Raw genomic sequence first — 12,116 nt, forward strand, 5'->3', positions numbered from 1 at the left:
CCCTTTGCTCCAACACCTTTCCAGCTCTTGACTGTCTGATGAACTTCCAGTCTTTTTCCACCACTGCTCTCAAATATGCAGAGCTGCATCTAGTCACATATCTGTATGTGACAGACAGCAGAAAGAGAGGTGGGGGGAGAGAGAATGGGAGGGAGAGAGGGAGGGGGACAGAGAGAAGAGAGGATAGGAGGGAGAAAGGAAGGGAGGAAGACAAAGGGAGAAAGAGAAAGAGGGAAGAGGGGAGAGGAGGAGAGGGGAGGGAATAAGAGGAATAAATTAAGAGAGGAAGAGAGATAAGCAGAGAGAGATGGGAAGGGTGAGAGAGAGAGAGTAAGGGAAGAGAGGGGAGGGAGGGGAAAGGAAAGAAGGGAGAGAGGAGAGAGATATGGAGGAAGAGAGGAAAACAGAGGGAGATATCTGAAAGGATATTTGTCCACCCAAAATGTTAAGTGCTTATCCTTGGAGGGGGAAGAACTTTGGAAATTATACTTTATATTTTGTGTTTTAAAATTGTTTATGTATTTTTTTAAGCCTACAGCACCTGGTATTCGCAGGCGGTCTCCCATCCAAGTACTAACCAAGCCCGACCCTACTTAGCTTCTGAAATCAGACAAGATCGGGCGCATTCAGGGTGGTATGACCATAGACTGTCACTTGTATTTTTAGTCCACTTACAGATATACTTTTTCCAGACAGCATACAACAAGAAGAAAGTAACACTCAACTATTACCAGGTCATCTCAGCTGTGAATGCTTTTCAGGAACCCCCCTTTTTTCTCCTAGAATTATGCATGCCTTCTCTTCTGCCCACCCTCCCCAAATGGAGGTGTGTGCCTGCCACCTGGGAGTAGCTGAAGGACAGGGTCAATGCCTTACCTGCCTGGTCTCCAGTGACCTGCACCAAGCCCAGCCAGGACAGGCTAGGCCTTGTAAATATCGGTTTAATGACCAGAGGAAGGAAACCCATTATAATACCATGCATTGTCCAGGTTAAATAATGGAAAGGATTATTAAAGCAATGAGGCTGCAATGTACTCTCAATTAGCCATGGCAATGAGGAGCATGGGGACAGCTCAGGCCACCAAGCTGGGGATCATCAAAAGGCAATTTTCCCTTCTGTGGAGTGCCATGCCTTCTTTGTGTTTTAGTTATGTGTGATTCCCTATGCATACACCCCGCGCCCACACACATACACCTTTTTTTTCTTTTTAGGGCAGGGACACTGATTTGAATCTCAATCATATCTGCTTGGAGCTGATCACAAAACCACTGCTAGTTTCTTAACACCGGTGATGAACCTTCAGTGAGCAGCTGCTCTCAAAAGAGTGGGCCCCAGATTTGCAACCTCGGCATCGCTGCCTGAGAACATGTTAGAAAGGCACATTTTGGGGTCCACTTCTGTAGGTTGGTGTCCAGAAATCTAAATTCCTACAAGTTTTTCAGGTGATTCTGATGCATACTAAAGCCTAAGAATCACTGGCTTGTGGCAGGGCGTGGTGGCTCACACCTGTAATCCCAGCACTTTGGGAGGCCTAGGTGGGCAGATCACAAGGTCAGGAGTTCGAGGCCAGCCTGGCCAATATGGCAAAAACCTGTCTCTACTAAAATTACAAAAATTAGCCTGGCATGGTGGTGGGTGCCTGTAGTCCCAGCTACTTGGGAGGCTGAGGCAGGAGAATCGCTTGAACCCGGGAGGCGGACGTGGCAGTGAGCTGAGATCATGCCACTGTACTTCAGCCAGGGCAACAGAGTGAGACTTGGTCTTTAAAAAAAAGGGGACTTTAGTGCTTGGACTCCAATTCTTGCTGTGCTGCTAATTGGCTGTCCCTCCTCAGGCAAGTCCCTTCACCTTTTCATGTTTCTATGTCCTCATCTGTAAAATGGGCACATCCACAGTGCCCATCTCACAGGGTGTGTCAGGATGGGTGAAAAGCAGTCAAACGGCACTCAAATTTAGTTCCAGCAGATGCTATCTGGTACCATATTTCATGGAGTAGAAGCTGCTTTTGATCATCAGACTCATCCAGAATTCACACAGTAAATGTAGGGCATAAGTTTGCATTAAAACAGTGTTTCTCAAACTTCAATGTGCACACAAATCCCCTGGGAATGTTATTAAAACGCAGACTCCGATTCAGTAGGGCTGAGGCCAGAGATGCTGCATGTTTAGCAAGATCTCATGTGGGAGGATGCTGCTGGTGCCTGGACCACACTTTGGGTATGGATTGGATCCAGCCTCTGGGCCTCACAATGGGCTCACATGATGTACTGGCAATGGTTATGGACTGGTCCTGGGAGAGGATAGAACAGGACGTAGTTCATTTTGCTCATTCCCCTCTGACTGAAGGATGGCAAGCCTTGGCATAAGGACTGGAGACATGGTTTGAGCTCCTTCTGAGCCCACCCACTGGCCTAAAGGAAGCCCTTTGATCTCAGCATCCTCATCTGCCAAATAGACCACACAATGTCCACCAATTCCATTCCAAGGGCAAGTGGGGAGAATCAAATACCCATGATCTCAATGAGTGAATTAATGACACAGCTTTTCTTGGCACCATGGATTTTCCAGAGTTTAAAAATGGTGAAATGATGTAGAAATGTAAAGGCATCAGGACAAGGCATTGCTGGTGAAGTTGGCTAATTATTACATTACTACATGATCGTCGTTATCAGTGTGAGTGATAAGATTTGAACTGTGATTGTCTCTCGATCTCCGGCCCCAGGAATGGCCAGTCCTTACAGAGTCACTCTGGAATTCTGATGGTTCCAGGGCACACCTGTCAGGCCACCCTCCTGGGCGGGCTTAGCATACTGAGGGCCATACAGAGGGAGCCCCGGTTGCGTCCTCAAAGCCTTATTACTACAACCATCATTTTTGCAGCCACTCTCTGATTTCAAGGCACTGCTCACTTCCAAGGGGACATGACAGGGCTGGAGAGAGAAGGGGTCATCCACGCTCATTTCCAGAATGAACAAAGAACACGTATGAGGGAGAGGAAAAATGCCTCTTGCCCCCTCCCCGGACATGTGTGTGCACAAATACAACACACACGCGCATACACACACACACACACGCTGCCCCAGCCTGCATGTCACCATCAATCAGCGCCTTCCCACTTGCTGTTTGCAGGCAGAGTTCCCTACAGATGTGCTCGGGGGCTGGGAGAAGGAGAAGAAGGTGGAGCTGGGGCTGGGGAGGGAGGGGAGGCAGAGATGTCCTCAAAGAGTTAAAACCTTGCCTCATCAGACTGCGAATCCTCCTCGACTCTCCCCCACCCCCATCCCCCTCAATCCAGCCAAACAACAGCTTGACATTTTCCATCCTTCACGAGAAAGACAAAGACGGGAAGATATTCCCATGATCCCTTTCTGCATGCCTAACCGTGAGCTCAGGTGCCGTAGCGTTTGCCCTGCGCCGGCCCCATCAACATGAAGGGCGAACTCATCCTTTCTGCATCTTTTTCTCGCCACTGCTTGATTAATTGGCTGACTACTACGCCAGTGGAATACCTAATGCCTTTCCTTCCCCTATTCTTCCTTCACAGTTTTTTTCCCTCCTTTGCTCCATTTACATATACTTTATATTCCATAATTTTCACCCAAAAAGAAAAAAAAAAAAAAAGAGCGGGCCCATCTCAGTAATTTGATGTAATGACGGCATGTCACCAAAAAGAGGAATTAGAAAAATCTGTAGGTATTTAATTTATTCTTGTTTTTTTTTTTTTTTTTTTTTTTTTTTTTTAAGTAGAGCTCTCTGAGAAAAGCATTAATATTCATGGGCAAGAGAAAAAAAAGTATACTCAATAGGAAAATTCCAGATTTTTTTTAGGGATGGGGAGGCAGCTAAATTCAATGCATTTTTAAGCACCATTATTTAACTAATAGTGCCTGAGTCCCTCTGGTCCTAGTTCTTCCCTTTCAATGAAAATAAGTGGGTTTTAGTCTGCCTTCAAGGGTTGCATGTGTTGGGCTCACACCCACGCTGTTGAAGCAGGAAAGCTGGGTTCTATGTTTTCTTCCCCTCCTGGGAGGACTCAAATGAAGAAGAAAAACATAAATAAAGGCCTTTCAGAGTCCCAGGGCTGGAGTTCTTGTTCTCCTTCAGTCTCCCCTGTTGGCTGTCGTGGTTTTCTGATGGCTCTGCAGATGGAACAATTTCCTTGAGGTTTCTGGCTAGACCACCCTCTTCCAGTTAATTTGGGTTCGGGTTTTGTGCTGTTAATTAACTACTTGGTTATCAGCCTAAGTGCTGAGTTATGCCATAATCATGATAGTCACCAAAGAAGCAGGAAATAAAATAATGAAGTATCAGACAGATGCCTTAACTGTGAGATCTGGAATGGCAGCAGTCTTTCCCTCTCCAAGGCAGGTCTTTCCAAAGGGTCCCGAAGGTGTGTGGCTCTCCTAGAAACAACAATGTATGAGGCATCTGAAGATGTGACTCAGTCTAGTAGGAAGATGACTTCTCAGCCACAGGGACCTAAAGCCCACCTCCATCTTAATCAGTGGGATTGAAAACATGCGTGAGTTTATGGGTCCTGAGTCTAGATCATTTGCCAATTGTGACCATAAAAATTATTCTTAGCGTAATGATTATAATAAGCAATACTATGTACCATTATTTTTTCATTTTTAAATGGAGTTATAACTTACAGTAAGCTGCACGAATCTTATGTGCAGCTCGATGAATGTTTTACCCATGTTTGTACTTTGCCCAGATCAATATATAGAGTATTTCCAACACCCTAGAAGGATTTCTTGTGCTGTCCAACCAAGTCAATGCATACCTCCTCAAAGATAGCCTCTCTTCTGACTTCTGGCACATAGATTCATTTGGCCTGTTCTTGAACTTTAAACAGATGAAATTTTACAGCATGTGCTCTTTCGTGTTGAGGCTGTTTCTTAAAAACAAAGTTCTGGGGACTGATTCATGTTGCTATGTGTAGCGATAGTTCATTGTCATCACTGCTGTGCAATATTTCAATGCATACACATGTTAGAATTCAATTCTCCATTTTCCTGTGAATGGTTATTTGGGCTCTTTCCAGTTTGGGCTATTTTGAGTCAACTGGGCATGAACGGTCTCCTCTATGCCTTTAGGGAAATAGAAGCTCTCATTTCGCATTGGACTATACCCAGGAATGGGATATCTGGTCACCGGGTAAATAGACATGTAGCTTTAGTAGAAACTGCCAAACAGTTTTCAAAGTGGTTGCACCAATTTATTCTTCCACCAATAGCGGCTGGGGTTTCAGTTGCTCTGTGTCTTCACTAACTCTCGCTATTATTGTCATTTCTTTTAACTTGAGCTATTTTAAAGGGTATAGGAAGGGCAAGAAGAAGCCTTGGCAGGAACCAAGCAAGGAGAAAACAAAGGATGCCAATTCAGCAAGACACAGAGAAAGAGGATCAGAGACACACGCACACAGAGAAAGAGGAAAACAGCCAGGAAGAACCAGAGACATCCAGGTGGAAATGCAGAGGAAAACTCTTGAGAGCAAGGTAAACGGATAGGGAAGGTGGTCCAGAAAAGAGAAAAAGCAGAGAGAAAAGAAAAACAAAAAGGGCGAAGCTGAAAGGGAAGGAGGAAAGGTTGATAGAGAAGAGAACAGCAGGCAGGAGAAGGGAGGAGAGAATGATCAGTCCTGGGTGTCTGACCAGGGGAGCGGGGCAGGTGCAGAAATTGGTCTCTTGGTATTTTATGAAACATGCCCCCACCACCTTTTTTTTTTTTTTTAAAGTGCTTCTTGATATTTTTATGTTTATAAGTTTTAACTTGGGCCCAACCTCATGGAAAATGCATGAGAAATAAGTGGTTTCTGGGAATGTTTTATACATGGCTGGGGAGTTGTGAGATGCAGAGGTGGGTAGAAGGGAGGGAGGGCGTGAACGGCCCCCTCCTTGGGCCTCTCTGGCAGGGCTTGGCTGGGGGCTGTGGGCAGGTGCTCTGCGCAGACGGCGCTTCTCTCAAGGTTGTGTAGAAGGTAACCCAGGGTGGCAGACAACAGATGCACCCAGGATCCGCTCCAACCCTGTGACCTTGGGCAATCCACATTCCCTGCTCTGAGCCTCGGTTTCCTCCTCTGCAATATGAGATGCTAGCATTGCCAGTTTTGCGGGAGAGGGGAGAACTTAATCTGATCCAGGGCTGGATGGGGAACAAAAGGCTCCAGGAAATCTTAGGCAATCCGTGGTTTAAAGCAGAGCAGGAAATGCAAAAGACTGTCTCTGAAATCAACAGAGGACTCAAGAAAACTTCCTCATGCCTCTACCTGGTAAAACCTTTTCCTAGTGTGAGGTTCTCGATGTGGGCCCCATCTATTCCCAGGCTTTGTTGCCACCATCCAGGAACCCCATCCTCTGTTTTTCCAACATGTCACGTCACTTTGCATCCGTTGTCATTGCACATACTGTTTCTGTCACTTGAAATGCCTCCTTATCCAGTAAGACAGTGCCTCTTAAAGTCCTTGTAGGGGAGTAGAGACTAATATCCATTTTAACAATCAGATGAGAAGTTGTACACCCTTTCCCGAGGAAGGCGATGCACATTATCACCATTCTGTATACAATGTCAGTGGTTTCCCTGGCCTCAGTAGTGCTATCTCTGAACTGTGGTTTAGGAGTTTCTGCTTCAAGAACTTGCTGCTAAGGTCATTGCCTTCATGGAAGCTTCTATCCAGATTTGTCCTAAAACACCATCAGCCCCTCTCCTGGGACTGGTCTTCCTGGGCCTTGGGACTCTGCTCCATCATGTTTATGTGTCATATGTTCATGTGTCTTTCTCCTCCACTGGTGGAGGAGGGTTTGTGCCTGCCTCTGCACCCCTGAAGACCAACACAGGCGCTGGCCCAGGGGAGGCCCTCAGGAGACGTCAAATGCATTCGTAGACATGTCTCTTTCGGCATCCACAGTCAGTTTTGCAGCAGCTGCAAAGGCAGGATGGGAGGCTTCTAGAACATTCCTTCTTGAAGCTGGACCTGTTTCTTTGCAAGGATGAAAGCATCCTCTAGTGGAAGCATGGGTTTGAGTAGCGAAACAAGGCCCCCAAAAAGCCTAACACACTCACTCCCGAGAAGCATGAAGCCTCCTAATATCATGAGCGTTCTTTACGCTAAAATTGGCAGAGGCAGCTGCCAATACGATGGGAGGAAGTAAACTGTGAGAAGTAAGGAGTGGGCTCCCATTCCTGCACTGTCACTGTCTCGTGTGTGATCTTGGGCAGGTCATCTTCCTTCTGTGGGCCTCAGTTTCCTCATCTGTATATTGGGGTGGAGTGAGAATGGATGAGGGATCTTCTTCAGGGTTCCCCCCAACTCTGACACTCTATGAGCTCCGAAGATGCTCTTCAGGAAGGCTGTAATTTATACCACGGATGTGCAGGAGAGAAACAGTTGCAGAGGAGTCAGTTTTTCTCTTGTAAATGGGATCTTTTTTAGAGCACATCAGGGAGAAAGAAAGGGACAAACGTTTCTAGAAGGCCTACTCTGAGGCAGAAGACACCGTGTAAACCTGGTCTTGTTTAGCTTCTTACACTAAAGTTTATTTACCTTGCCAATGTATTATATGACTAAAATTTTAAAATAAAACAGTAATAGGTTGATGTTTTGTCTCAAAAAAAGGAACCACATGATCCTGAGGAAAATGTGGAAAATACATATAATAAGAAGTAAGTGGACAAATAATCCATTCATTCAACAGGAGTTTATTGAATACCCACTATGTGCAAATTATGATATAAAGAAACTGGGTTTTTACCCAGCTTTACATATGTGTGTGTGTGTGTTTGTGTGTGTATATGTGTGTGGGTATATACATATACACACATGCACATATATGATTATAAACATAGTCTACAAAATTTAAATTCTGCAATTTAATTTATATTTCAGTTATATTCATTTTGATGTTGTAATATAGCTAGTTCTTAATAAGCATACTAGGTACAAGTCAGCTTTCTTTTTCCTGATTATAAAAATAACGCACGTTTATTGAAAAATATGTGGACATTACAAGCACATGAAAAGAAAGAAATGAAGATTACTTATAATCTACCACCCATGCGTCTTTCTATTTATACATTTAAAGTCTCAACATACATGGGTATCACCTCCTCCCTTCCCCCAGGGGACCCCCTATCGCCCATTCATCAGCCCCCACCAAAGTTACACACCCTAGAATGTTGCACGCCACCCAAAGTCAGTCATTCTATTTCAATCACTTCTTTCTATTCAGCACCTTGAACAGTGCCTGGTGCACAGTAGAAGTTCCATACCTCACAAATGCGCTTTAACACGGAAGCAATGATGGACAAGGGGGTCGCACAGAACACAAGGTTTTATAATATGCTTTTAACAGAAGCATCACCATGCCACATGTAGTTTCAATACTCGATCTTAGCCAAAAGGCTGAGAAGCAATCATAAGTGGTTTCTGGTGTTATGAAATATTATACTGTAATGTAATGGATGCTGCCTTCATCATATGCTGTCATATAGATAAACCATAGTTTCTTTCCCAAGTCTCATCTTGTGGCCATCTAAACAACATGTTCAGAAGATACTGGTAGCTGTTCTCTGCACAACTTCATGATCATCATTTTCTTGGGATAACTTTCCAGAGGTAAAATTGCTGGATCAAAAAGCAGGCACATCACATGCAATGCATTATTACTTAGTGGTGAAAGGGAGTGAAGAGCTGGTGCAGGAGACACCGCACTAAGTGAAAGAAGCCAGACGTAAAAGATCACATGATCCATCATTATATGAAATATCCAGAGTAGGTGAATCCACAAAGACAGAAAGTGGATTCGTGGCTGCCCGTGGCTATGGGGAGGAGTAATGGAGACTGGCTGTTTGAGGGGTGCGGGATTTTCTTTCAGGGTGACAAGAATGCTTTGGAACTAGGAGGTGATGGTTGTATGACATTGTAAGTGTACAGAATGCTGTTGAAATGGTTCACCTTAAAATGGTTAATTTTATGTTATGTGAATTTCACCTTAATCAAAAAAATAAACAGGCATGACCTCAAAGGCAACTTGCTGTGCCCATTTGTGTATCCATCCTCAATGCAGTTGAGTGCCTGTTTCCTCAAAAAATCAGATTCTATAAACCTGGCCAGCTTTGTGAGCAAAATATATTGATTATTAGCGATACCGGTTTTACTTTCCTCATTGGACTGGTGGATATCTGTATTCCAGTGACGTGTTTATATTTGCCAGTCATTCTGGAGTGCTGGTCTTACTGATCTACAAGGATGCATTTCTCCATTGATGATAACCGTTGCCATGTACATCTCAGTCTTCAGCACCCATTTATTTTTGCCATTTAGTTTTAACATATTAATTTTTTAATTGTAACTGACCTACAACCAGTGGCTACCACACCATCCTGTTGACTGCCTACCAGACATTCAACTTCTACATCCATTTTCTTCTTCCTCATAGAGTCCAAGTCCACTGTCACTGTCCTGGAGCCAGCCCTGCCTCCAGCCTCAGAGAGCAGCCCCTGACTGACCAGTCCGATCACAGCCACTCTATTTCTCTTCTCAAGGTTTGTTAAGACATGGACATATGGCACAATCACAGGTCACGATATATGAAGGAAACTTTGTTGCAGGCCCCCTGGGAAACTTTGCTTGGCTTTTACAAAGAGCCATTCATGAGGCAATGTCCCCGTTCTTTCTCTAATTATGGCTAGATCTGAGTGTGATGCTGGGACTTCTGCAGCCATTTTGTGTCCAAGAGGAGAGCAATCCCGGGAAATTAAGCTAACATGTAGAAAAGAACCCCTGAAGGTGCCTTCTCAGTGTACTCCCACACCGGGCTTCTCATAAGGTAAGATAGTGGGTGTCCTGATCCCTTCAAGCAGCTGAGTTAAGATGCCTGTTACTTGTAGGCAAGAGCATCCTAAACCACCAACCCCATCCAGGGCATTGTTTCACTTTTTTTGTTTTTTAAATTTACAAACCAACTGCTTCAATAAGCATCTTCTTAAATAAAACTTTTTTCCCATAATTTGATGCATATCCTCAGATTGATTCCCAGAAGTGGAATTAAAACACTGAAGTGATATTAATTTTTAAAGTTGCTTAATTCATACTTTTATTAGCTTTCCAGTTGAAGGCTCTATAGAATTAGTCTCTAAAGCTAGAAAATAAAGGGGTGGGGGCTAGACTCCAGGTCATCTGATATCACATCCAAAGCTAGATATGAAAAGGGAGCTGTTCTTTTCTTCCTTTAGATCTGAAATCAAGGGTAATGGGTTCAGTTTGTCTGAATAAAGCATCCCCTGGATAGCCAAACCTTGCTGCTGTAAGCATTTCTGTGCTTTATACTTTATTATGCAGATGTCAGAATGTATCTCTAAGTGTGATTGGATGTGGGAGTAATGTTGGGGCTTCTGCAGCCATTTTATGTCCATGAGGAGAGTCAGCCCCTGAAGTAACTGTCCCTGAATAGGGTTGGTGGTTCAGGATGCTCTCAGCAGCAGGTAACAGGTACCTTAACTGGGCTGCCTGAAGGGTTTCAGGACAGCTTTTTTTTTTCTTTTTTTTTTTGAGATGAAGTTTCACTCTGTTGCCCAGGCTAGAGTGCAATGACATAATCTTGGCTCACTGCAACCTCTGCCTCCCGGGTTCAAGTGATTCTCCTGTCTCAGCCTCCCGAGTAGCTGGGATTGTAGGTGTGTGCCACCACGCCTGGCTAATATTCTGCATTTTTAGTAGAGATAGTCTTTCACCATGTCAGCCAGGCTGGTCTCGAACTCCTGACCTCAAGTTACCCATCTGCCTCGGCCTCTCAAAGTATTGGGATTGCAGGCATGAGCCACTGCCCCTGGCCAGGACAGCTATTATGTTACCTTGTGGGACATCCATGCAGGATTGGGACAGACATTAATGGTTGTAATTTGAGGTGGGGTGGGTCATGAGCCCCCATGATGACCTGATGAATCTTGTGACCCATCCCCTAGCAAGTGGTGTGCTCACCTGTGTTGGCTTTCTAGGGCTGCCATGACAAAGTGCTGCAGACCAGGGGGCTGAGAAAAATAGAAATTTATTTGTTTACAGACCTGGAGGCCAGAAGTTAGAGATCAAGGTGTGAGCAGGGCAGGCTCCTTCTGAAGACTGTGAGAGCATCTGCTCCAAGCCTCTCTCTTAGCTGCCTGTGGTCCCAGGGGTCCTTGGCTTGTAGATGGCTGTTTTCTCCCTGCATCTTTCTATCATCGTCATTCTATATATGTCTGTGTCCAAATTTCCCCTTTTGATGAGGATAGATCCTACCCCATGACCATAACTTAGTTTGCTCATCTGCAAAGATCCTACTTCCAAATAAGGTCCCATTCCCAAGTTTGGGAGGTTAGGATTTCAACATGATTTTGGGGACACAATTCAACCAGTAACACCATCCAAGTGCACAAGCTTGCACCTAGAATGTCAGATTCATGAACATATTATGGTTTATCTAGACACCCCAAGGCGGGATTCTATTTCATTCTGTACTATTCATTTTTGAGTGAGTAATAAGAAAGAAGTGATAGAGTAATCGAGGCCTGAAGAGGGAGGCCCACGCTCTCACAGCACCCATGGCAACATGCAAGGACTGGAACCAGGACTCCTAGGCTTTCATGGAGCATCTCACCAGAATTCCAGCCTTTGCTGAGCCCAGTTCTCTGGCACTCACAGAAGTCGAGCCTTTGAATTAGACAAGCTGATAAAGGATTGGTGGTCCAACTTCAAGGGAGGCAGAGAGAAGCTGGCAGGAGCTGGGGGTGCTTGCCAGGGGATGCTCCTTCCCTGGCAGGTGAAGGAGGCCAGAGCAGTGGGAATCAGGGGCAGGAAGGTGTCAGGGCCTGGGGAAGCCAGAGTTTGTGCAAATCAATATGGATCCTAGGAGGCATGGGAGAGGAAGCTCGCTCTCACGGCCAACTCTTCAGGGTGACAAGGCAGTGGATTCCGGCTTCAGTTCCCATTGGCCAAGACCCCCGGACATTTAAAGGAGCAGCCAGGAGAGGGCGAGGAACCCTCCTCTCTGCTGTCTGTGCCAGCTGCCCATCCATAGGAAGCCAACGTGTCAGCCCTCCTGCCCACCGACGCCAGCCCAGAGGTGCCAAGACACCAAGT

At 45.2% G+C, this 12,116-nt stretch overlaps 1 pseudogene; it reads right to left on the bottom strand.

The window, feature by feature from the left end:
- Positions 1 to 529: 529 nt before the first annotated feature.
- LOC135271323 (5S ribosomal RNA) lies at positions 530 to 648 on the bottom strand (annotated as a pseudogene).
- Between the last annotated feature and the right edge of the window lie 11,468 nt (positions 649 to 12,116).

Source organism: Aotus nancymaae, unplaced genomic scaffold (genome assembly GCF_030222135.1).
Source record: "Aotus nancymaae isolate 86718 unplaced genomic scaffold, 86718_ANA_hifiasm-v0.15.2.pri h1tg000076l, whole genome shotgun sequence".
NCBI classification, from domain to species: domain Eukaryota; kingdom Metazoa; phylum Chordata; class Mammalia; order Primates; family Aotidae; genus Aotus; species Aotus nancymaae.